Source organism: Heterocephalus glaber, unplaced genomic scaffold, assembly GCF_053883595.1.
Source record: "Heterocephalus glaber isolate CG9 unplaced genomic scaffold, H.glaber_assembly_v1.0 deba00000071, whole genome shotgun sequence".
NCBI lineage: Eukaryota > Metazoa > Chordata > Mammalia > Rodentia > Bathyergidae > Heterocephalus > Heterocephalus glaber.
The window spans coordinates 33,605,049-33,632,588 of record NW_028258137.1 but is presented as its reverse complement, the minus strand read 5'-3'; the positions used below and the strand labels follow the sequence as shown (position 1 = coordinate 33,632,588).

The window sequence follows — 27,540 nt, the reverse complement described above, 5'->3', positions numbered from 1 at the left end:
CTGGTTTCTACAAATTTCTGTCTCTCTTCTCTGCTCCCAGTCTTTCCCTACCTTTCAGCCACACCAATGACCTCAGTATTGAGGATGAGGATAGAAAAAAGTGGGCAATGTCCCACAGAGCTGACCAAGCTAGGTGCTTACCAATAAAGCTCTCACTGTCCCCCTTGGGAGACACTGCTGGCTAAAGTGGTCTTTCTGGCACTGACCTTGCTCCCTTGGGGAAGAGGTGATGCAGATAAAGTTAAACGATTCTTCTTACACTCTTCAATATATTTTCTTGGAATTTTTTCTCCAGTGATTTACTGGGACAACTCCACTGGACTCCTGAACTTTTATAAAGGTGCTCTTGCCTGGAGGTAATTGTCAAAATTGACATTTCTCTAGAAAGACAGTCATCGAAAACTCTTATCCCAACACCTTGCTGATGCTACTTTATTGATAAAAAGCTATTTTTATACCCAAAACATTCCTGTGAGGTAAGCATCTTATTGTTCTTTCATTGACTAGATAGGGTAAGAGATCTATCCTAGGTTAAGTAGCCAGAACAATGTTAACATGGAATTGGAGGCCAAGGATGTGTCACTACAGAGCCTTGTGCAGTCTGGGACACCACATTGGCCTCAATTCTGTCCATCCATTCAATGAACAGACCCATGCTGACTGCTTTTATAACAGAATCCCTTCATATGATTTGCAGATAGGAGAGTTCAACATATCAATTCTTTAAGGTACTTAATGTTCCAGAAATACTCAAATGTTACTGAGACCTTGGCAAGGTATTTAAGAATGTTCACAAGAGCATTGTTGACCTTAGAGTTAGCCCTTGACTGTGTTTAGCTGTTCAGTTCCAACAGAAATAAAAGCCAAAAGAATTTCAGCAACAGAAAGCTTTCCCCTTAGATGCCCACCCCCAGGTTAATGACACACAAATCTTTATGCCAGTACTTTCAAGGACTTCTCTCCTTGATTTACTATTTGAAAAATCAAAATATTGTGAACTTTCAAAGGTTGTTTTTCTGATGACAAGCAAAGAGATTAATGGATTGGTTTTTTTACTGTTTATTTTGTTTTGGTTGAGATCTAAGGGTTATTTTACATCCCTGAGAAATTCCAAGTTGCCCTCCAAGCTCTTATCTGACATGTAACCAATTTTTGAGTCTGGCTGGGCTTATCCAGGATATAACTACAGATTGTTCATTGTCAGAGAAAAGATTTTTTGCCCCTAGAATTATATATGTATATCTCTCAGAGGACTCCTAGAGGAGAAATGATCAATGAGGGGCTGTGTGCTCGTTCACAAATGTCAGTGCACCCTTTTTTTCCTGCTGACTGCTAGGTTTTTCTGAAAGTTTTAAAAGAAAGAAAAGTTACTATAAGTTACTGTATATTTTCTCATCATGCTTCGAGTGGGGTTAAACAGGACTCATAAAAAATACACTGATTGGCACTAAGTTCCCAAATCTCTGGGACATTACTTTTTCTATACTCAGATTATTATTACTGGTCTACATTTTTTAATTTTCTACAAAGTATAAAAGTATGTTTCATCACTAAGTTATAATTACCTATTGTCACATTGCATTAGTTTATCAGAGTTCTTATCATACCTAGGAGATAGTAAGGTTTTAGAGGAATGCTAATAGGACTGGCAAACTTATTCTTGCTTACATTAAGAAATATTCATTGCACTGAGTCATTTCCAAGAGTACTCTTCCAGATGTGACACAGAATTGGGAGACACTGGACAGCTGGGTGTGTTTATGAGACTGAAGGATTTAGGTGAGCCACTTTGATTTTATTTGTCCTATGTCACATCAGTTTTAGGGAGGTTCCAATGACTCCCTTATGGTGAATCTGTAGAATCTTCCTACCAAGATTTATACAGACTTCTTTAGGACTATATAGCTCTCCTAGAATGGAAAATATAAAGCCATTCCACAGAAGAGCCCTTCTTGGACCTCCTAACCTCTGAGTGGGCAAGAACTAAGTCTCTTGATCACCATTGTGCCTCCCAAACACTATTACATGTGACCCATAATAGATACTCAAAAATATTGGTTCAATTCAGAAATGTGAGCACTGACAAAACACATGGAATTGAACTTCTAGACCAGATGTCACCAGGTAAACACTACGTGCTTCAGTGTCATGTGTGGGAGAAATTCATGTTTGGGTTCTGGAAGAATCTTGTTCCTTCTCCACTATGGAAATAATAAATGCACTACAAATTCTCAATGTTTATAAGACCATGAATTTCCCCCTCAAAGGGAGCTTTCTTGCATAATGTTTACCAAGAATTTCACTGGCATCAGGTTTGATAAGATCCTTGCATAGCACAGCTTCAAGAGATCATAGGCAGACATCAAGCCTCTGTCCCATTGAGGATGTAGGTAGGTAATATCAGCCCACTTGGCTCTTCCTCTTCTCCCAGGGAAGATACTAGAGATTGGGTGGCAATAAATAGTGTTAAGCTATTAGCCACATGGAAATGGAGGGGAAAGGTGGATATCTGGTCCTCACATTTTCTGTCTAGGCTAATGTCCTCTGAGACACTTTCTCCTTCCTTACTTTTAGCCATTGTTCCACACGGGTCTCCAGTTTCTCTTTGACTCATGGCTCTTTCAGCTTGGGTGGCTCCCAAGCCACTCCTGAGACATGCTTAACATTGTGGGATTTATTTTGCTTCCTCCATGTGACCATCTCTGCAAGCCTGTTTCTGGTTCTTTCTTTGGTCATTTGAATCTTCCTTGCTCTTGACCCTCACCTTCAGCCTAAGGAAACTTTGGAAGCATTTTTAATGGAAAAGCTGATTCAAAGTGTTCTTTTTGGAGCTGAGATAACCCAGCTCCTTGAATTAGGTGCATGATGGAGAGGGAATAAAAGGAAATTGTACTCAAAGTGTTTTTCAAAGATAGCTGCAGTTATCTTTTCTGTCCTTTTCCCCTCCTCCTTTTTAATGTGACTTGTCTACTTCTTCAGCAAGAGGGAAGTCTGTTTCACTTCTCCTTGACTCTGAGCTAACCTTGTGTCTTACTTTGACTAAGAGAAGGTAGAGGTATTGATGTGTATGACTTTTATATTGAGGCTGCAAATGTCCTTGCAGCTTTACAATCATCCTCTTGCAGTGCTTCCTGATCAGAAAGAGCCTAGGGTAGTCTCCCTAGAGAAGAGAGGTCACATGGAGAAAGAGGCTCAGTGACAACCAGGACCAATTTCCTGACATAGTGTGAGGTCACCTTGCACTTCTCCCAATTTGAACCATCAGACCACTGATGATACAGGACCCCAGGCAAAAGCAACAGAATAATCTACCTCTGAACCCAGCCCAACTGCTGACTCACCAACCCATACCTAGAACTACAGTTATTTTAAGCCATTAAGAGATAAAGCAATTTGTTATGAGTCAAGAAACCGATACAGATATGAACACCAGGAAGGGCAAATCCAGGCAATGTCTCCATGTATTACTGTGGTACAGTTATGACTTGAGCTTAATGCCCAAACATTTCAGCCACAGACTATTTGCCAGAAAAATTTGCAGCATTTACATGTGGGCATTTCTCCAAGAATCCTGGAAGAAAAGATAGAGTGCTATAAAAGGATGACCTCTTGGTATTAACATGAGTCCCAGGAGAAGTATAGGGAATGGTAATCAACTCAGCAAGAATTTATTGATTTCCCTATGTTATGTCAATACTCGTGGTATGGAAACATCAAAATAATCCCATCCATCAAAAAGTTTACAATCTACTTGGTGAGGAAAAATTAGGGCAACATTTTTAAACCAATTTTCCTTCAAAACTAGTTACATCTTTGAAGCTAACCCTGAGAGGCTCTCCTGCAGCTTAAGCACTGTCGCTCCTAACACTTTTATTATATTAGCATAGCTCCCCAAGAACAAAGCTATCAGCACACAGCATTTATGACATACCGATGTAAATATCCCCAATAATTTATTTCCTGTATAACTTCTATTGATCATGAAAACTCCTATGTGATCTGTGTGTTAGGTCTGCAGGTGCTTGGTGATATTGATCAAGTAGATTCCTTTGTGAAAAGCTACATTGATTGGTTTCCTGACACTCTGTTAAGGCCACTTGCAAAGCTGTTACTCGAGACACTTGTAGTCAGAGGAGTGGGATTCACCCATAATGTCTTTCTGAAGGGAGACTGAATGGAAGATAGATGGATGCGGACTGCTTTCTCTGTGCTAGTTAAACACGTAGTGATCCATCTCCTGGCTCCTTTTCCATGGGAAGAAAATTAATATCCAGGCAGTGAACACTCTCCTCTGTCCTTGGAAAATCCACCTGAAACATACAAGGATAAGGGAGACAGTGTTGGTCATTTTAGCAGCCTGTTTCACCTACACCATTGGCAAAGGCATTCTCTGCTGCTTCTTTGCAGAATGTCAACTGCTAAAATAAATAAAGAAGAAAAAAGAAACAAAAGTCCCAAACAGAACCCCAAATCTGTATGGAAGACAAGAAGTATGCTTTGTCGTGAAAAATACAATGTGAAAAGAGAGGAGTTAGAACAATGGTCCTCAGTGCTTTCTGCCAAAAGAATACAAGATCACAAGTACAAAGGACATGTGGCAATTCCTATTTCTTTACAATTGAAATTAATTAACAGCTTATGCACCCAAAAAAGAACAAAAGCATAGTTAAACCTTGCCCTTCACATGAGCTAAGCAAACTTTGGGGCAGAGAGGGGGCAGGGAGCTAGCACTGGTTCCAGAATCTGATGGTTGCTGAGGCAGCTTTCCCCAAAGCATGTTTTTTAGAACCTATTCCCCTGAAAAGGAATTTGCAAGAATTTCATAACTGACTAAGTTGGACTAACAGTTGGACTATGAGTATTTTTACCTGAGTAACTCCAGATAAAAGAAGTCTTTGGAGTTACATGGCATAGATACTGGCCAGGCTTATGATCTCTTGTGTCAGTTTGATATGATATGTAATTCAGCCATAATTAGTCCTTTAATTGGGGGTTAAAATACTTTAGATTGCTCATTTAATAAAAATAATGAGTTAAATTCTGACTCTGTCACTCACTAGCAGTGTGACCTTTGGCAAACTGAGTACCCACGCTGAGCCTCTGTTTTGAGGATTAGGAGAGATACCACATGTACAGTGATTAGTTACTTGCAAGTAATAGACTAATGTTGATTATTAGTACGTTCCAGTAACAGTCATGTACTCTTGTTGCTTCACACCTTAACATTAACATATAATTCTTGTTATTGAGGCAATGATTTTGCTTGTTAAAGAAGGAGCAACTGTAACAAATTAGGAAGCATAACCAAAGATGGGGAGAAAAAAAGATAACAGATCGAACATCCAGATTAAGACTGAAAATACTACAAAAAGAGTTGTTGTCCAGTGTACAACAGAAACAACAAAGATTAAACCAGAGCTGAGGAGTTTCTGGTTTGGTTTTGAGCCGTCTGATAAAAGGAACAATGGTGAAAATCACAGGAACACTTCCTACTCACCTAATAGGCAAAAAGCCTAAAATTTCTTTTCTATGGGTCTTCAGAGTGCTCCCTGTAACAACCATCCTGACCTCTGTGCTTTTCTGGACAAGCACCATAGGCAGAGAGATCAAAAGACTGAGCAACGCTTCCCACGGGGACCCTCGTGCAGGAAAAAAGTAACTTTTTTTTAAAAAAGGAAAATAATCATAGATAAAGGAGATGGTTTGTAGTATTTTGAATTTGTAAATCCTATAAGGTAGGATTTACCAACATGATCTCTTATCCTGGCTGAGATGTACTGAAAAGCCATACTTGCCCCAATTTGGTAGTGAAGGAACCTAAGACTAGTAGTCATTAATTTAAGATGACATAGTCGGTACCAGGAAACTCTACTCAAACCTGCGTCTTTGACCATCTAACTCTAATCCTTTTTTTTCTTTTAACCTACAATAAATGTAGTAATAATTCAAGTTCAGAAAATAGCAGAAAAGAGACACTAAAAATCTGCCCTGAAATTGGTTGGAGTCAACATTCTGTGGGTTGATGGTGAGTTACCAGGAAAATGAATGCAAGTAGACACCATCTTAAGAAATAGGCAAGCAAAGTCAACATAATCCAAGACAAATATCTATGGGATTCTCTTGTCTATAGGATTGTCCCTGCTCTTGCAGAAGTGGACTGTGACAAGACACGACCCAAGACTCTTCTTATATCTGTTAGCTCCCAAAGAGGTTGGGACTCACTTTTCTGGATTGGTTTTGTAGTGCTGGGATGAAACCCAAGGTCTTGTGCACACCAGGCAAGTGCTGTACCACTGAGCTCCATACATCCACAGCCCCGTACTCAGGTTTCTAAGGACAGGAATATTTTTACTTTTATTATTTTTTAAATCATTTTGTCATATGTAATCTTTTATTAGGTCACAGAATTGACATGTGTTCACCATAACCACTGAGCCCAGTGAATAATGTAAATTCATATAAAGAAAATATTAATTATATTTCCATCTCCCACAAAAGTAAGCATTATACCAGTATGGGGTTTTTCTAGTCACATCTTTTTATATTTTTAAGCAAATAAACATTGATGTGAAGGACTTAGGATTGTTATTACAATTTGGTTTTTTTTCATGTGACAATACATTAGTGATAATCTTCAACTGGATTTATTGTGTTCATTAATAGAGATTTAATTCATATATTTTAGGAAACAATATTTCATAATAGGATTATAGAAGACTGTATCCAATCCTTCCCTTATTTATGAGCATGATGTATTTTTTGTTTTGTTTGCTTTTTCTTTGACAAATAATGTGGTAAATATCTTTGTTTAGAAAAGTCTTGGGGCCATTATTTCATTAGCTAGATTCCTATGAGAGGGATTTATGGGAAAAAAGCTATATATACTTTAAATTTAAAGCATGTTGCTACATTATAAAAATAAAATCCTGAAGGATTAAAGATTTAAATTTTAAACATAAAGTAATAAAATCTTAGCTATACAGAAGATCTTCAACCAGCTACTACAAATCTCTGATTATAAATCATAAGTAAATATAAATCCATATCAAAACCAAGATGATGAAAATTCAACCTTTTAACTAAGTTTAAATTAAACTTGAGGATAAACTCAGGGAGGGAGAGAGAGAGAGAGATTGAGAGAGAGAGTCAGACAGAGACAGACAGACAGAAAAGAGAGTCCAGCAGGCTCTGGGGGAGGCGAGGCAAAATATGAGGAATCCTACTTGATTATGACCCAGTTGAACATCAAAATTCAATGAAGTACCATTATTTTGGGTCCCTGGAAGGAAATTTCAAAATTTCATTTAGATTGGTTTTCACTTAATTTTGAGCTATTTCTATAAACCAGCAGCAGATCCTGGTGTGGTGATCAGGACTAGTATCCACGAGGAGAGTATATGAGGAACAAGTTAACCTTGTCTGACAACCTACAGGAACTTCATTGTTTTGAGTGAGATTTCCAAAATGAGGGAAAGCTGAGCTGCTCTAGTTCATAAGGGAAAATCTAAAAGAGTGTGGAGATATGGGAAAAAGATAACCAGGCACATTAGAAAACAACTGAAAATATTTAATGAGAAAGTTTTGCTGCTAGTGACCAATGTGACTTCTTTAACTCCCCACAAAATAGTCAGAATAGTCTACTTTATTTACTAGTTTTCAGAGCCTGATCCTCATTTGGAGAAGAGGAGGGGTGATAAAGGGAGTATGAAAAAGTGCCAACTCTGTTCTCAGCTGGCCAGGTGTTTCCCAAGGGAGACTCTATCACATTTGTCCAGAGTTTGAAGCACTGTTCAAAAATTGAATTAAAAACAAAATCACATCCCAATCTTAAACCCTTAAACCTCTGGATCAATCATGGTTTACAAAGCATCTAAAGAAAGGAAATTTTTGACCAACTGATCAGAGCAGCACTCAGAATGGAACCACTGATTGAATATTGACCTCAGTAACCAGTGTAATTGCATCTTATTGGCAAATCATTACTAGTTTATCTTAGTGATAGAAGGCATAGATTGAAATTAGAGAGGCATTTACTTCTCTGGATCAAGTGAACAACTAGTAAAACATAACCCTCTGGCCCTTCAAAACATGGTGGAGATGTAGCACAAAGTGAAGGTAGGAGGCTTCCTTGCTAGGAAGATTAGATGGTGGCTTAGCCAGCCTTCTTCAGCTACAGATGATAACAGGATCCTTGCCACCATTTGAGTTCTCACCCTTTCTTCAAAAATACCTCTCCTCAATAAACCTTTCTTTACCTTTCCAGGCTCATGTGCTTTACCCTTAACTATTTTTATTTTGTTCCAGTAAGTACAGTTCAGTGACTAAGAGTTCAATAAGTTGTGCAGTAATTCACATCACCATTTGTCATCACCAGTTTTCATCTTCACACAAACCCAATGAAGTAGGTTTTACTAATTTCTACACTGTAAAAGTAAGGAAAATAATACTTTATTAGAAACAGTCAAAGGTGAAAAATGAATAAGAAAAATAAGTAAATGTAGAAGTTCTAATAAACCGTATAAGCTTAATAGGTAATGAAGCACCCTTGGGATGGGGGGAGGAATACATTCAACTTCACAGGCTATTTATGGGAATTGGTAAACATTTTCTACAAAGGGCCAGATAATAAATGCTAGCCTCTGTTATAACTAATCCATTAACTTTGCTGTTGTCATCAAAAGTAGCCAAAGGACATAAGTAGATGAATGGTGTATTAATCAGCTTTCCTGTCACTGGGGCATAATACCCAGCACCTACAACTTAAAGGAGAAGAGATTTAATTTAATTTGTCTTACAGTTCAAGAATTCTATCTATGGTCAGCTGGCTCTAAGACAGAAATAGCATGGCAGAAAGGTATGGTCAGAGAAAAGGCCCTCACCTCAAGGCAGCCAAGAAGCAGAGGGAGAAGGAAGGAGCTTGGGAGGAAGATATACCCTCCAATGGTGTGCCCCCAGTGACCGACCTCTTCCAACCAAGCCCTAATTCCTAACAGCACTTCTCAATGGATCAATCCACTGATGAGTATAGTACCCCATGACCCAGTCACCCTCTAAAAGCCCCATTTCTTTTTTTAATTAATTTTATTGGTACATTTAAGGTACACAATATAATGACATTCATCATTGGAAATTTGCACCTTTACATAATCCATCTTGGTTCTAATTTTTTCCCCATTTCCCTGCCCTCCCTTCAACCCCTCCATACCTGCCTATCTACAAAGACTTTGTTTCCATTTTTTTCATTTTCTTATATTAATTCCATTCCCTTCTTTCTTTTCCCCTACCTCTCCCACTTCCCCCTTCCCTTTGCACTTTTTCTTCCTATTTCACATTATCCATTAGAAAAGCCCCATTTCTGAATACATGAGACTTTGGGGAGACATGCTAGATCCAACTCATTACAAATAGCAAATTTGATTAAATTCTAATGAAACATTTGGAAAGTCAGGTGAAATGTAGATTTGAATCATGGCTATAATTTGCTGACCCCTGTCCTACAATATAGACTCCCAAGGTTCAAAATTATTTTGAAGTTGTTATAGGATATATAGCAAGTTTCCCATAAATGAAGTCTGATTTCAGAATCCAACTAGGTAAGAATCGCCAGTAGGATCATCTTTTTTCCCTCTTAAAAATATTAACTGTCACTCATAGGTGATTGTGTAGCCACAGCTCAAACATCTCTAAAGCTCTTGCCTGCATAGATTATCCATCTTTACCAGAGCTGAAATGGCAATTTTATGACATTTTTGTAATTACATTTCTGCTTGTTTAACAGAATGATAAATTTATAACTTTATAAATGTTAAAATCTTGACTATGTGAATGTCTTCTATTCAAAAAAATATTCCTGAAAAAAGTTTTCTTCTGAATACTATTTTGTATAACATCCTCAGTAAATTCACCCTAATAACATATGAACAACAACAGTTTAAAACAATCTCTCTCCCAGTTGGAAGACTCCATAATACTGATTTTATTTGCATTGCTTCTGTGTAAAAGCATCTATGCAAAACATACGTATTGCATATAATATACACAAATTCCTATTGTTTTCTTTAAATAAGAGTAGTCCCAGAGAATCTAACTTCTCTTGAATTTCTACAGAAGGTGATGAATCCTAATCTACCTGTCCTTTAGTCAGAATCCCCTCAGGACTTATTACACACATCTATATTGTGTGTGGCCCTAAGAAGGAAACAAATACATACATCATAGAATCCCTGCCCTCAGTAACATTAAAAATCTAGTTGAACAGACAAGTCATAAGGTCACAAAAATTTAGAAAACTGCATGTGGCCCCTTGGTCCCATACCAGTGCACTTCTGAAAACTTTTAAAGGAATTCGTTCCCCATATTGCTAGTAACAGACCATATGATAAATTATATTTTTCTTTTGGCCAAAAGTAATAGTGATCATTTGCATTTACATTTTGCTTTGTAATCTTCTCAAAACACTTTAATAATTTTATATGTACTCCTTCCAAAAAATGGACATAGCAAGTAATATTATCCTCTTTTTATATACTAGAAAACTGGTGTCTACAAAGAGTAGGTATTTTTCCCAAAGCCACTCATCAAGCTAATGGAAATACTGTCATCTAAACCCCACCTCCTGAGTGCCAAGGAGGTGAGCCGTGTGGCCACCAGAACCTTCACCCCCAGTTGTGCCAAGCCATTACCTGGATCCATACCACAAAGTTGCAGGGGTCATAAAGGACATTGTTATGAGCTTGAGAAGATAGAGTAGAAGTGAATGACTGAAAGAGGGCCTCTCTGAGGCCCGCTGAAGAACATTAAAGCCCACCAGAAAAGTGGAGAAGATCTCTGCAATAAAGGCACACCAGACCACCTGAGTTGGGGGAGCAGCTGTATGGACCAGAGCAGCACAGCTGCAAGCAGATCTCAGCAAGGGCTCCACCCTGACCCAAGAGGCTGGGGCACACTGGCTCAAGCCAAAGGCCCACCTGGAAAGAGCTGCACTGGCACACAAGCGACAGCCAGAGGTTTGCTCCAATACCATCAGTAAATGCCCAAGACCTTAGCCAGAAGCTTGCTCACACAACAGGAACTGGGGAGCACAGCCCCCAGCCAAAGTCCCTCCCAGACAACAGCTACATAGGAGCCCTAGCCAGTGGCACACATGGATACCATCCCAAGTGTGCTCAGGCCCCAGCCAGAAGCCCACCCAGACAACAGGTCAGCTCAGGGATCCAGAAGGCCACCTTTCTGAACCCATGAATTAGTCTACTGGTGAGCAGCAGAGAAAAGGCTCGGTGGCTTGCTAAGAATTGAACACCACTGGGTGAGCAAAAAGTTGGCTCAACAAAGGCACAGTGGGCTGCATCTGTTGAAATGAGAAGACACGTAAACAAGTCTCAAAATCAGACTTCCAGATCATGTAAAGCAACCCCAAAGGGAAACAAGATGGAACAATCTGATACTCAACCACCTGGACTCCCTGAACTGGCAACAAAAGAGGATCTGGAAAAATATCAGAAATCAGAAATAATTTCTCACATAACAGCAGAGATTGTGCCCATAGTGCAAGACATGATTAACAAGTTTAGAGTGGACACAGATAAAAAAAAAATAGAGGAGCTGAGGAAAATGATGGAATCTCAACATAGGAAACAGATGGAATCCATAAAACAGATGCAAACAGATTTCCAGGAGATTAAAGACTTCATTGAAAGTTTACGCAGCAGAATGAGCCAATGTGAGGACAGAATTTCAGATATAGAAGATAAGATTGCAATTAGTGACCAGGAAAAGAAAAATTGCTTTAAAATAGTAAGGGACCATGAGAAATCAATCCAGCAGCTGCTAGATGATGCAAAGAATAACATAAGATTGATTGGAGTCAGTAAAGAAATAGGAGAGAGTGCAGACAACATTAAAAAACTGTTTACAGAAGTGATGGCCGAAAACTTCCAAAGGAGGGGAAAAGAACTTGACATACAGATAAGTGAGGCATATAGGCCTCCAACTAGCCATGGTCAAAAAAAATCTACACACAGGCATATAATAGTTAAGATTCCAGAAACCCAACAGAAGAAAAAATTCTACAAGCAGTTAGAGAAAAGCAACAAACCACATACAAAGGAAATCCCATCAGAATCACAGCAGAATTCTCAACACAAATCCTCAAGGCAAGAAGAGCTTGGAGTGATGTATTTCAAGTCCTAAAGAAAAACAGACTTCAACCCAGATTGATGTACCATGCAAAACTATCTTTCAAAATTGATGGAGAAATAAGACACTTTCATGACAAAGAGCACCTGAGGAAATTCATGAATACCAAACCAGCACTCCAAAAATTATTAGACCATATCCTAAGAAAAGACAACGAGGATCACAACCCCAGGAAGCCCAGCAGTATTAATCCACTGATTATGGCAAGAAATTAAATAGAAAGGGGGAGAATCCAACAAGAAGAAAAAGTCATGACAATGATAAGTCAATATGTATCAGTTATAATCATCAATGTTAATGGTCTCAATTCACCAATCAAAAGAAATTGACTGGCAGAATGGGTCAAGAAGGAAGATCCAACAATACACATCATAAAAGAAACACACTTAATTTAAAAACAAACTCATAGACTGAAAGTTAAAGGGTGGAAAACCACACTCCATGGGACAGGAACCCCAAAAAAGCAGAAGTAGCTATCCTCTTTGCAGACCAAGTGGACTTCAAACCAAAATCTGAAACACTTCTGGCCCCAAGAATTTCAGATAAAGAACAGTCAACCTGTATGTACAAATCTATTGTGAACAGGTGTTTTCATTTCTCTTAAAATCTTAAGAACAGAACTGTTGGTTCTTAACAGTAATACAAGAAATTTCTACATTGTTTTCCAAAATGGTTTTATCATTTTACATTCACATTAGAAGTATTAGAAAGTTCTAACTGGTTCACACCTAAGCTGCCATTTGTTCTTTTAATACTTTGAGCTTCATCTCCCTAATGAGTGTATAATATGATCTTGTTATTGTACTGATCAGTATTTTTCTGATTCTATTTGTTGAACACCTTTCCTTGTGCTATGCTGGCTATTTATCATCTTCTTGTGTCTACTTTTTAATTGGGTTGTCCATTAATGAGCTGTAAGAGTTCTTTGTATATTCTAGTCATAGGTTATGTGTATTATAAATATGTTCTGGTTAAGGACTACTTTTCATTTTCTTAACAATGTCTTTTAAAGTTCTAAATTTTGATGGAATCTCATTTATCATTTTTTTTCTTTTTTACATCATCTTTTTTGTATCCTAGGAAATTCTTGCCGACCTTAAATTCATGATCATTTTCCCTTGTAATTTCTTCTTAAAATTTTATAGTTTTAGTCTTTCATATTTAGGTTCATAGATCCTTTCAAGTTATTTTTATGTATGGAAATAAAGGGTCGATGTTAAATTTTTGCATATGGATACCAGGTGTTCTAGCAACATTTGTTGAAAACATTATCTTTTCCTCTGCTCTTGAGTTGAGTTTATGTTCTATAAAATGTTAATGTTAAATAATCTTTCAAAAATCAGTGGACCATATATGTGTGATTCTATTTCTAGATTCTCTGTTTTATTCCATTGATCTATATGTCTTTCCTTATGCCAACACTGTCTTGACTATGGTAACTTTGGAGGAAGTCTTAATATTAGGTACTAAATGTCTTCCAACACATTATTTTTTCTTTTTACTCTTCCAGGTCCTTTGTACTCCTACATAACTTTTAAATTTCAATATCCAATTCTTAATTTATAGCAAGTATACATAGACCTGAATTTTTATATATACTTTGTGTTTTCTAATCCTGATAAATTCAAATACAAGTTCTAGGGGCTCCTAGAGATTTCTTAGTATTTTCTCTGTAGATGATCATTTCATCTACATATAAAGATTTTACTTCTACCTTGCCAATTCTATGCTATTTGTTTGTTTTTATTGCCAGACTATTTTGGTTTGGGCCTATGTTTCAAAGTTTAATGGACAGATGAAGAGTAGGCATATCTGCCCTTGTTCCCCACCTAGGGGAGAAAGCATTGTATCATTTCCACTCATATAAGGCATTTTTGCTGAAAGTATGGAGTACATGTCTTTGATCTGTTGAGAAGGTTCTGTTCTACTTCTAGTCTCCTGATAGCTTTTACCATGAACAGTTGTAGAATTTAGTCCAATACTTTTTCTCCAACTACTGATAGGATCTTATGGCTTGTTCCTTTCCTCTGTTAAAATGATAACTTTTGGGGGTGGATCTTCCGATGCTGAACCAACACTGCCATCCCTATAATAAAACCACTTTCTACATACTGCCAGATCTGACTTCTAATAATTGTTTTGTTAAACAAATTTTTATCTATGTTCATACTTCTCTCTTCTATTATCTTTACCTGGTTTTAGTATTAGCACAATGTTCATTTCCTAAAATGAGGGCAGAAGTGTTCCTTCTTTTTTCTGCTTTAAATGTTTGAGATAATTCATCAGTGAAAATGTATATGAGCATGTTGTTGTCTTACAGGTAGGTTTTAAAGCTAGGAATATACTTTCTTTAATAGGTGCTATTCAAATTTACATTTCTTCCACAGTCATTTTTATTAATTTGTCTTCCAAGGTGTTTCATAAAAGTTGTCATATTTATTTCAAAAAAGATTTTTGTAATATGGGTTCTATATCCTTTTAAATTTTGTAAAATCTGTGGTAATGTCCTCTAAATCTTGATATTATAATTTTTTAAATGTATAATTGATATTGTGGAATAGGAAAAAAAAGGTCTAAAGGATTAGGGGAAGTGGGAGGGGTAGGGGAAATGAAAGAAGGGAAAAGAAAAAATATGAGAAAAAAATGGAAACAAAGTCTTTGTAAATAGGGAAGGGTGGAGGGGGTGAAGGGAGGGCAGGAGAATGGGGAAAAAATAAGAACCAAGATATATCATATAAAGGTACAGGATCCCAATGATGAATGTAACTGTATTTTATACTTAAAATGTACCAATAAACTTAATGGGAAAAAAATAATAAACCCCACCTCCTGAGTCCTAACAGTTGACTATTCCATTAGACAAGCTATCTTTTCTTCTGATGATATATATGAAACATTCATGAAAGCAACTGGAATTTTAATAATGTAGACTTGGATGCCATCAATGCTGGATAGTACACAAACTCTCTCAATCTGGGTCAACTGAAAGAAAGATGGAAACCATGCTAGGGGATCATTTGGACCACAAGGGCCACAATCACAGCCAGTTTCCATGGAAATTGGAAAATTCTTAATAATAGAAGCATCTTTCTCTATCAGGATGATTCCACTCCTCTCTGCTTCTTATTTTCCTCTATCACTAACAGCCACTACTTTCAAATGGCCACATATGGTTAATAGCTATTGGCCCCAAATCTCTGACTCTCCTGTACCAGAACCTCACTGGAGATTTCCCATAACTCTTCTAGTTCATTTACTGGAGGAGGCAATCTGATCCTTAATCACATACTTTACGGATAAAGTTGGGTATAAGTATCATCTTTTTTTATTTGCAGAAGCTTCCAGGCTTTGCAATTTGACCTTCCTTTGGGGTTTATTCTAAGAAGTAAATGAAATATTCCAAGCAGGGTACTTAGAACAATGGGCACAGCAATCTGATACATAGTAAAGAGCTAATAAATAATAGTGATTCTAATCCAGTTGCACCAGTCATTTTACTTGCATGAATTCAACCATACACATTCAGCAAAGGAGAAAAGAGAATAAGAAAATATTTAAATACTGCAAACTTTCAGCATAGCACTCTACACAAAGATTATTGCCTTGAGTGAGCAGGAGCTGAGAGGCAGAGAGCTGAAGTGGCCTCACAGGGTCTCAGTTTCCTTAGGCTTCTCATGAATGAGCATCTTGCCGGCTCTGTGGGTTTTGAAGTTTATTTGTGTTTTTCATGCAATAGAGCAAACAGTCTAGACCAGCACTGGAGGAAAATGACCATACTAAAGTTCTCCAGTGAGACATCTTCTACCCAGGTTAAGAAACAATATACAGTAGTTTTAAAATGTTGGCTTTAAACACTTTTAAAAATTTGACTTGAAACAATTTTGATCTTATACACTGTCATTTTTTTCATTGAGGTGAAACACGTGTTGCAAAAAAATCTACTATCTTAACCATTATAAATACCTAGTTCAGTGATGTTAAGCACATTTACATTGTTATGCAACCAGCACTATCATCCTGTAGAAATTTCTCAACTTCTCAAAGTGAATTTATGTTCCCATTGAACACTTTCTCACTATTTCCCTTCCTCTAACCCCTGGCAACCAACATTCTGTGTCTATGAATTTTACCACCGTAAATATCTCTCACGAGTGGAATCATGCAATACTTGTGTTTTTGTGATTTGCTTCTCTTAACATAGCATCTTCAAGTTCTATCCATGTTGTAGCATATGTCAGATTCCCTTTTGAAGCTTAATTATATTACTTTGTCATTAGATAACTACATTTTTTAAAAAAATCCATCTTTCATCAATGGATATTTGTGTTGTCCACCTTTTTTACTATTTTGAATAAGAGTTCTTTGAACATTGCTGTACAAATCTATGCTTGAATTCCCACCCTCAGTTCCTTTGAGCACATATCCAGAAATAGAATCACTGGATCATATAGTAATTCTGTCTTTAATTTTTGGAGGAACCGACAAATTGTTTTCCACAGTGGCTATACCTTTTCATATTCCTACCAGTAATACACAAGTGTTCCAACAGCTCCACATTCCAAAAACATTTGTTATTCTCTGTCTTTTTATAGTAATAATCATAACAAGTGTGAAGTATTGTCATTTGAAGCTAACCCATTATAAGACACGATTTCACTACATTACAAAGATAAGGCTGATGAAGGGCAGGACATGTTCAAGTGTAACTTACATCATCAGCCTCAAGCCAACTATTAGCCAAGCTATGGACAAGCAGAAACTATAGCAGACCACACATTGCTCACTGTCTCTAGCTGTCATCAATTTGCTTGGCCTATGAAGCCTACAAAGAATCACATCCAGCTGGGAGAAGAAGAAACCGTGCTGCTCTCCATAGTTGGTTCTTTTTCTACTCTTGCAATCAGCAAGCAACAGCCAAGAGGAAGCCCACTGTCACTCTATTTTCCTATTAGTGGTGAGATATTGGTGGAGGAGCTCTGGGCTGATAAAAGCAGAGAAGGCATCTACTGCTTAGGTATAGGGCTTCCAGGCAGATCCAAGATTCTCTGGGTAACATGAATTTCAGAAAAATAAGAAATATTTAGGATAAGTATGTCTGAGATATTGCCTTAATTTTAATTTGTCAACTCATCTGGCTGCCAGTGGAAAGCTGACCTGGAACTTTTTGGAGGTCCATTGCAGCAATGTTCTGAGCTCCTGAAGCTCAGAAACACTTACACTAAGGTACTGGGTGGGGAATGGGTTACCACTATCTGTGACATGGCTACCTGGGGTTCCTGAAATTGCTGCCAGCATCCCTAAACAACGCCCACTAGAACTGAGGTGTCCAGAGAATCCAGGTCTTCCAAGATGACACGCAAAAGGACCTGTAATCAAGATACAGAGGCCAACTATGCCTGAGATGGAAGGATTTGTTAATCACTACTAGGAAACAGAAGTGAATAGCAAAACTACTTCTAAAATGCATCCTCCTCCTCTTCAATAGGAATAGCCAAAAGTGGATGTTTAATTGGAAAGAATATTTTGGATATAAAAGTTGGGTTCATGGCCACCTGACGTACAGTTTCTCATCTCTTGCACCCCCTTTCAACTTCTCTATCCCTATGGTGACCCATCCCTATTGAATAAAAAGGGAAGATTCTCTTACCTTTAATCACTTCCTAGTGTCTCAGACACAGACACTGAAAACAAGTGTATAGTTAATGAAAACAATGAAATGAATGAAGAATAAACACAAGAAGACCTCAGGTTTCCCTGCCATCACAGTATGGGATACCATCAAAGAACTGCAAAGCCTGAAGATGAACAAACTTGCATGTGTCAGAAAGTTAAGACCTAAGGGGTACCCCCAACCCATAGCTTCAACACTGTTAGTGGTGCATTTTCCATGGCTTCTCAGAGGGCCCCCAAGGAATCCAGCACCAGTGTCCACAGTAGGGAACAGCCTGATAAACATGTTTAACTCACTTTTCTTTCTTTCCTCTCACTTTAGCAGGATCAATTCCTATATCTTGAGACACTTCCCAAAATAAACTAACTGTGGAAACCATGATCCTAGATTGTGTTTCTGCTTTGCTTTGCTTACAGATTTGATAGGGAGTCAGTGGTATATAAGACATTTATATTACTGCTTGGGTTTTCTCTTACTCTATGCTCCCATGAGTATGTCCTTCATACCCACAGACTTGCCACAACCTAGATTCTGATGATTTCCAAATCTATAACTGTGGCCAAATTCTCCGTGCTGAGTCATATTCAAGTCAACTTATGTTTTATCTAAAAAATTTGACTTCAATATGTGAAGGAATGGTCCTTCTCATGACCTATCATCTTCCTTGTGCTGCTTTACAAACCTCTGTCAAAGGTATCATTGTAAAAATCAATTTTTGGATTATAAAATACAAACATGTTTAAATCATCATTCTCTCAGGATATTAGCCTATCAGTCCAGCAGTGAGTTCAAGCTAGAGAAAGAAAGTAGGCTGCTAGTGATAGCCACAAGGTAAGTCCCAGGCTTTAGTCTAGGGAGAGGAGAGACATATTTGAGATAAATTTGGGGAAATAAATATTCTTGCAAATGTCACAGAATATGCAAATGTCACATTGAGTACGTCCCCCAAAGGCCTTCTGTGCTTATAGGTGAGGCTTCTGGAAGAGGACTAGACCATAGTGGGGGACTTTAGTTGACTTCCTATTAGAAAGTGAAGCAAGGTTAGAAGCAGGTCACGGAAGGCCAGCCCTATCAGGGTGCATCTTCCTTTCCAACCCCTCCCTTCTCTCTCTGCTTTCTGGCCACCATGATGTGAGCAGCTTTCCCCTGCCCAGGCCCTTTTAACATGCCCTTCTGCCTTAGAACTTGCCAACCATAGACTGGAAACATGAGCCAAAATAAACCTCTCCTTCATTATGTTTGTAGGTGTTGGGTATTATATCTCCACCATGAGAAAGTGACTAAGACACACAGTAATTCTATGTTTTTGTACTCACATAGCAAGATTGTAGTCAGGACAGGGTGGGGCCCTGGATGGCTTACTGCTATCTAGGCTCATATCCTGTCTATCTACAACTTGATTTGTACCCTTTTGAAATATCAAAATACAACGTAATTAAGGGCCTGGGATTTAGCTCAGTGGCACCACACCTGCCTCGCAAGTGCAAGGTCCTGAGTTAATCCCTAGCACAAAAAAAAACCCCAATGTAATTAAAATCTATTATACTGAAAGAATGATGGCCAGTACAGCAGAGGACAGGGAGGGAGCTCCTTCTAAACCTTCTTCAGGGGGAGCTGCTATCTAAATTGTATTTGCAGATCCTCCTGAAAACCGACCATAGTCTTTGTTCTTAAGTTCCACTAAGATATCCTCATGTCCCACCAATGCTGTTTGTTTCCATTCTTTGTAATCAAAGAAGCCTGCTTGAATCCTACTCTCATAAATTTCAAAATTCCACTTAGTTTCCTTTTGTAATATTCAAGTAAAATCTCTAAATTAAAAGTTTTGTAAGGTGTTAATTATAGATACATGTTTATTATTATGTGCATGTGATTTTATACTCCTCATAGTCCCTAAAATTATATAGCATGTTAGTAACATAACAGCAAATATTAATCTCTGAGTGAATATGATAAAAATGGATATATACTAGGAGCTTCCAATATAATATGTAGAAATATATAAGGTAGGGCATTTATAAAAATTTTAGCAATTTCAAATAATTTTATATAAATGAAGCTGGAAATATGCAAAGGGAGTAGAGGGAAGGGGGAAAAAGAATTGAAATGTGTTGGGTACATGTACCAACTCACTAGAGTCAATGTGATCAATATGTACTGCAAACATGTACTAATAAAGGTCAAAAAAAAGTAATAAAACACTCAATATTTTTAAATTCATAGAAATTGAAAAACTTTTAATAATGGAGAATGGCATTGTTTTATTTGATTTTTTTTCCAGTTGAAATATTTAACTTCTAGAAGTTTGGCTTATGGGGAGTCTGCTAACTAACTGGAGCTTTTTTCCAGATCATTATTTGTTCAATGTTGGTTTTGGGGATCTTTCTGAAACAAATCACATCCTCTGGTGTCTTGAGATGCTTTTTTAAGTTATATGGAAAAATGTTTAAGTGCTTTTCAGCTTTGTTTTGGTTGAGTTCTACTGTATTTGAATATTATTGTAGTTTTTTCCCCTTGCATTGTTCTTCTTTGAATGGTTTTAATTTTTTGTATGTGTGTGTGTTTGATAATAAAGTTATTTTAAAAATTTAAAAAAATTTAACTTCTTCAGAACTAGATGGAAATCTTCTAACCACATTAATGGCTGTGAAAATCATCTGATAACATATTGGTTTATATTCTTCCTTATGACACCTGTGGAAAACTTTCAATCTAGTCGATTTTAGTTAAAATGTTTAAAAGTAAGTGCAACTTCCCATTAGCCCAATCTGCTATTTCTCAACTTGTCATAATTTGGCTAACACAGCAAATGGTTAAAACATTTTAAAGGGAAAAATATTTTAAACAAGCTAGGAGCAAACTTAATATAAACATCCCAAATGCAAAGAATTTCTACCTGTTACTGAGTTACTGACATAGTATTGTATATGCTACACTCAAATTAGCATTTGTAGAATTTGATAATACATTAATAGACCATATTTAAAGTACTATTGCTCACATTTTGCAATTTGCTACCTTATATCATCTAATAACACTATTAATAGGATAGTAGTTCAAACTTGTTTAAAGGTAAGTGCTTATTTGATTCTCAAAGCTACACTGTGAAGTATATTTATTATTATCCCTACTTTATAGATGAGGAAACTATATCTGGTAGGGAAATTTCTCATACTAGTTAATTATAAATATATAAACTTCTTTACTCAAAAAATCTACTTCTGAATTTTTTCCTAGTGATACACTTGCAAATTTGTAAAATTACTTACATACAAACCATTCTCCTCATCATTGCAACAGAAAAGACTGTAAATAGTATTATGCCCATAAGTTCAATAAATTATAGCACATTCATATAGGAAAACTTCAAGCTAAATTTTTAAGTGAAAAAAGAAAAGTGCAATATGATATACATAAAATAACTATTTAAAGATATCTCAGTTGCTTCTATATTTTGACAATCGTGAACAAAGATATGTAAACGTTCGTGAATAGGTTTTTGGGGGGGACATAAAATTTCAGTTTATTTGTATAAATACCAAGGAGATTAACTGCTGGTTATATGGTAAGATTTCATTTACTTTTGTAAGATACCGTCTTCTAAAGTGGTTATATCATTTTACATTACCATCAGCAACAAATAGGTGTTCCTGTTTTCCCACATCTTCAGTGGCCTGCGGCGCTCTCTGTGTTTTGGCATTAGCCATTCTAACAGGTATGCGGTGATATCGCAGTTGTTTTAATCTGCAATGTCATGATGAAATATGATGTTAAGCAGCAGTCTGTATGCTGTTTCTTGTGTATATATCTTTTTTGGTAAGGTGTCCAGATATTTCGCTCATTTTTAATTGGATTATTTTGTTATTGTTGCATTTTGAGAAATCTTTATATTTTGCAGACCAATCTTTTATCAGATGCTTTGCAAATATTCTCTCCCATTCTGAAGTTTATGTTTTCATTATCTTAATGGTGTCTTCTATAGTGCAGTTTTTTATTTCAATAAAGTACAATTTGACAATTTTTGGTCTTTTATGGACCATGAGATTGGTGTTATATCTAAAAATCAATGCCAAACTGAAGGCCACCTCGAGTTTTTCCTATGCTATCTTTTAGCTTTATAGTTTTGAAGTGTTCATGTAGATCTGTCTATTTCAGAATAATTTTGTGAAAAATATGTCTGTGTAACTGGACACTCAGGTGTTCAGCCTTGAGTTTTGAAAATATTGCCCTTTCTCCATTGTATTGCCTTTGCTTGTGTGTCAATGATCAGTTGATTATATTCCTAAGGGTCCTTTTCTGGGCTCCCTATTCTGTTTCATTTATTTATGTATCTCTTCTCTTAACATTATCACACTGACTTGATTACTGTATTTATATGGGAAGTCTTGAAGATAGTTAATATAAGAACTTACATTTTGTTCTTATCCTTCAGTAGTTTGTTGGTTCTTCTGTGTTTTCTGCCTTTTCCTATAAGTTTTAGAACATGTTTGTCAATATCCATAAAATGACATGGTGGTATTTTGAACAGAAGGCTTTTAAAGAAGAGGGAATATTTTGATGTTCTGAAGCAATTTTCACTTATTAATTGCACTTTGTTTCCTAATTATTTAGTATCACTGGCCACTTAATATGCAAGGATACGGACACTTCAGCAACTAAATCTGACTCCAAAGCACATTTGGTTAACGGCCACACTCTGTTGTTTCTTAATTACCCTGCCAAGAACAAGGTATTGCTTGCAGTCTAGGCCAATCACTCACATACAGCAGGCACTCATTACATGAATGAATAAGTGCTGGAATGACCGAGGAAATGTGTAAATGCATCTTAAACACATTAGAAATTTTAAACTGCTACGCAAATAGTATGTGTCTTTCCTAAAATCAACATTATTAAGTTATTTTATAAGTAACACCCCTTTTCACTTAATTTCATGCCTTGTATTAATGTACAGAAAATGAAAACATTTGCTTACTTTGCTGTCAACTGTTTCTCCACCAAAAGCCAAGCAGAATTTGACCTTCCATCAGGAGAACATTCTGACCCATTGGCCAATACTGACAATAAGAAAACATCATAATTGAAATTAGCCTTCTGTTCGTGAATATCACTGAAAAATGAGAACTTTAAGACCAAAGACTGTAGAGCAGGGATGTGTGCGTGTGTGTGTGTGTGTGTGTGTGTGTGTGTATGTGTGTGTGTGTGTATCAAACATTTTCGACATTTAGTTTTGTTGCATATTACAATGTGGACTACTAAACTCTGGAGGCGCATTCTGACCTGTTACAATCTCAAATCATACACAAGCAGCAGATGTCAGTGTTGTGCAACTTTCAGGCTGAGTGCTCAAAGAGGCAAACTGGTCTTTGTCACTTAGAAACAGAATCAGCTGTCATTTATATACACAAACACAGCATCCTTAGGTCCAGGGTAAACCCGAGAGGACACACACACACACACACACACACACAAACAATTGTAATTTGAGAAATTACACAGCACCTTCTAATGATACAGCTGCTAATCTAAAGATGAGAGGTTGAGCACAGGATGAACTGTCTAGCCCAATGCATTTTGCTGCCCCAGAAGGAGATGGAGACAACCAGAAAGTATTGTTGTGACTCCTTTGTCATGACTATTGTGAGCCAGAGCTGAGGAAGCCTGGCTAAATCAGTCTTGTCTGATCAGCTGACAGTGCTTCATACTTAAATCCACATGATCAGATGCCCAGCCTTCTAGCATTTCCTCCAGGTCCTAGCTAATCAGTGTCCCTTCTGTTTCTGCAGTGTCATCAGGAGCTACTTTTCTTCCTTTTCTCTACTCCAGCCATTGATTTCTGTCTATTCCTTTCCCACTCACGGTTCTGCTGATAATGCCTTGCCTTGCCACAGCTCCACTTCCTTAGCTCCAGCTTCCTCAACTATCAGCTAAAAGTTCCTTCATCATGAAAGGCCAGGTTTTATAGCTCTGGTCTTTCTTTTATGGTCTCATCATACCCTTTAGTTTCCCTTCCTGGGCTTATCACAATTTACAATTATATTTTTGGTCATTTAATTAATGTCTGAGTACTCAACTTCAACTAAAATATAAATCCCATAAAGACAAAGAAGATGGCTGTTTTGTCCATCATTATTTCTCTAGCCTCTCATATGGTGGACATCAAGGGAAGTTTATGAATAAATAAATGTTAAATCAATAACTATACGTTAAAAGGAGGAATGAAAAAATTAACAAGTAAATTGATTATATATACTCTTCCATGTATAAGTATAAAAACAAAGTAGGCTAGAAGGGGGAGAGACTATCTCATATAGCTAGAATATCTCAGATAGCTGTTTCCAGAATTCTGAGAACTCAGCAGGCTAAGAACTGTGCAGAAATGCAATCTGACTTGACACTATATTTATGGTGTCAGGGACTGAATCTTTCAGTGTAGAAAGAGCTTTCTGTCCAGCACTACTGAATGGAACCATCATGTACTGGCCTCTCATCAGCAAAGGAAGAAGAGCAGGCTACATATATGTGAGGAACACTAGCCTTTCTTCAGAATAATTTATTTGAAATGTATTATGTGGAAGAGAAAAGATTATAGACAAAGATTTCCATCTTTTTCCAGGGACAAATGAGTTGAATTTATTTGTCTGAGATACTGCTCAAAGGAAAGGAAAATCTAGCTATTTTTCTTTCTTCCACAAGATGGGGCAATCGGAATGAATTCAACTACAAAGAGAGAAGCTCCAAAGAAAGTCTTTCCTTATTAAATAGTCTGATCTGGTTAGACCAGAAAAATGGAGCCGGTTTTGAACTTGTTTGTGCATCTGTGCAGCATTTCCTGAAAATATTAGTTCTGTCGTAGACAATAGTTAGGCCAGAGGAGAGTATGCAGGAGAGCCTGAGGCCCATTGCCACCCAAAGATGAGGTCAAAGGGAGACTTTTCAGTTTCCAGAGCCCTTGTAATCCAGACCCAGGGAGCTACAAGAGTCTCTAGCTCAGAAATAGCTGCTGCAAGACTGAGCAAATTTACCATGCAGAAACATTTCCTCACATTAGGAGGAAAACCTAGATGACATATAATGATGCCTATTTTGAACTAAATTATTTTAATATGACAATCAAAATGAACAAATTCTACTTCTTAATATTCTAGTGTCCTGTTTACAGTCGCAGTGGTTACAGTGGAATATTCCATAATGCATTAAATCAGGCCTGACATAAAATAATTACAACATTCAAGTTTTATTATTCTACCTATGACCTATTTGCACAGAACATTTCTTGCTTCTGCTTGGCCATAGATTTATTAGCAGATCATTATAAATTTATCTCTGAAAAAACTTGTGGGAAATGGGTTTGACAATAATTTCCATATTAAGTTAGCAATCTTTAGGAAGATAATATTGGAGTGCTTTTATCATGATTATCTTATTCAATTCTCTTGACTACCCTGTAGGTTAAATATTACCTTTATCATCACGCTTTCACAAGCATATGGGATATTTACTTATTCAAATATGCACAAGACGAAAGCACCAGAGATAAGCATGGGCATTGGCCTTTTAGACTCTTGCTCTTGGATTGCATGGATGGGAGTGGTGAAAAAGAGAGAGGGAAGACTGGACTTATCTACAGAGCCAGTGTATGCTTATATCAGAGGCAAATGCACATTGTACAAGAGCTAGGAAAGCCAGTCAAATTAGCCTAAATAATAAAAATAATTTATTAGATCACTGCAGAAGTCTTACTTGCTCAAAGGATGTCATCATGGACCCAATCTTTGAAGTCTTATGTTTATCTACTAGCATAATCCGGTATGTTCAGGGACCCCAAAATAGTAAAGTCCAGGCTTCACATGGTCTCATACTGTTAGGAGGAATCAATGCCTTGCCTTAGAAATCCCCTCACCTGTCATCCACTCTTTCATAAGTCCAGACACCTGGTTCATAGTTCCATTTCTACAACAATCTCAGCTGAATCCCTATACTGAAGCCAGTCTCACTTAAATCCTTATTGCTAAAATGAAGAAAGGTTTATTTTCCAAAAGGAATGGTAGAAGAAAAAGAAATTCATTTCTGGGAAACCATAAAACATACCTCCTTTTCTGGAATTAAACAAATTATAAAGTATTACCTGTTCAATTAAAATTTATGATTTTTCTGGCCTCTATTGGTTGATTTCAATTATTTAAAAATACAAACTATTGTAAAATGTTCTGAAAAAGGCCTTAGACATGAGCTTCAGAAAGTTTAAAAACTAGATTCACAGATAATACACGCGAGATACTAGGTGCCTAAAAAGCAAGGGCTTGCTAGGTAGCCCTGGAGAGTTCAGACTTTTAGAATAGGTCGGTGTTGAGAAGCTACAAGTGGAAAATAAATACCAAGTACAGAAAAATCCACTTGGCTTTAAAACTTGCTAGGTCTTTTATATAAACATCTATGAGGGAAAAGGTTATGCAGTTAAACCTCTGATATACTCTGTCTCCCCAACCACCTACGTTTCCAAGCCAGTTTCCTCATTATAACAAATGTTTGGAGGGTAGTGAGGCCTATGTTTCTCACAATTTTGTGAGAATTAAAAGCAATAATGTATACAAAGGCTTTGTAAGTGTAAATGTAACTGGAAGAATTATACTCCTGAAAATTTCATTTGTAGTTTTAAACTGCTATATAAGGAAGACACACCTGCCAGCAAACAGGGTATATATTGGCTTTTTCAAAATAGGTAGGTGTCAGTTACTTGACCCCATTTGTGCCAGTCTCCCATCAGCACTACTTCATCAATCTCAAATCTCTCAGAAGTTCAACTAATGCATTTCACATAGAGCACACTGAACTTTTTGTACACCCTAAATAGTATACATGGCTCCATATGTCAGTTTTCAGGTTGGTTAATTGACTCCATTTGCAGATGAAACCATTAAAAACTTTTTAATACAAATCTCAAATGTTGCTATCCTTTCTAACAAAGCTAAAAGTTCTGAAATGCGGTGCTCTCATTGCATTAATAGAGCTGAATTGAGAGAAAATGCTCATAAATTCTTTCATTTCCTCACTAATGCTATTTGTAACAGTCCAGTGGATACTACCAGGTAGCCCTCCCTTCAATATAGTGAGTGTATAATAGGTAAAAAGATTTTCTTGAAAGGGAGTATTGGTCCGTGTCCAAATATTATTGTTTTTCCTGAATAAAACGTGCACTATTATAGAAATAATAGTTACTCACTGTTAAGAGTTAGACATAAAGGAGTTATACAAAGAGCAAGACTTGAAAGTAGAATTCTTAGTATACAAGAACACTTTCTCTTACTTTAAATCTCAGTGGAAATCATTTCTCTATTGCAAAAATAATCCACTCTGATTCTTTTTATAATATGTGAAGTTCTGTAAAAGACTACTCTTGTGTACCCTTAATGTTTCTTGGCTATAAAGAAAAAATGTTTTGAAAAAATTTTCCCTTTCCCTTCATAGTCATGAAAGTCATTAGTTAAATGCAATAGAGTTAGGTTGACATATCTGCCATCTCAGCTCCACTACAGAACTCTGCCACCAGGATTCTATGACAGTAAATAAAATCCATGAAGGAAAGACTCTATTACAAAATTATGTCACTGTTCTTCAAGCATTTTTGCTTGGTACTTGGGATGTAAACATATAAGGTGTGATTGCAAAATATG

General features: G+C 36.9%; 1 long non-coding RNA gene across 1 annotated transcript in view; it reads right to left on the bottom strand.

The window, feature by feature from the left end:
* Positions 1 to 812: 812 nt before the first annotated feature.
* Positions 813 to 27,540, bottom strand: part of LOC101705638 (uncharacterized) — a 52,245-nt gene continuing 25,517 nt past the window's right edge. Inside the window, exons 2-4 of the long non-coding RNA XR_002396107.2 lie at positions 22,842 to 22,923; positions 22,279 to 22,333; positions 813 to 4,310 (exon numbers count right to left, since the gene is read on the bottom strand). This is a non-coding gene — a long non-coding RNA (uncharacterized LOC101705638). The remainder of the gene's footprint in view (positions 4,311 to 22,278; positions 22,334 to 22,841; positions 22,924 to 27,540) is intronic.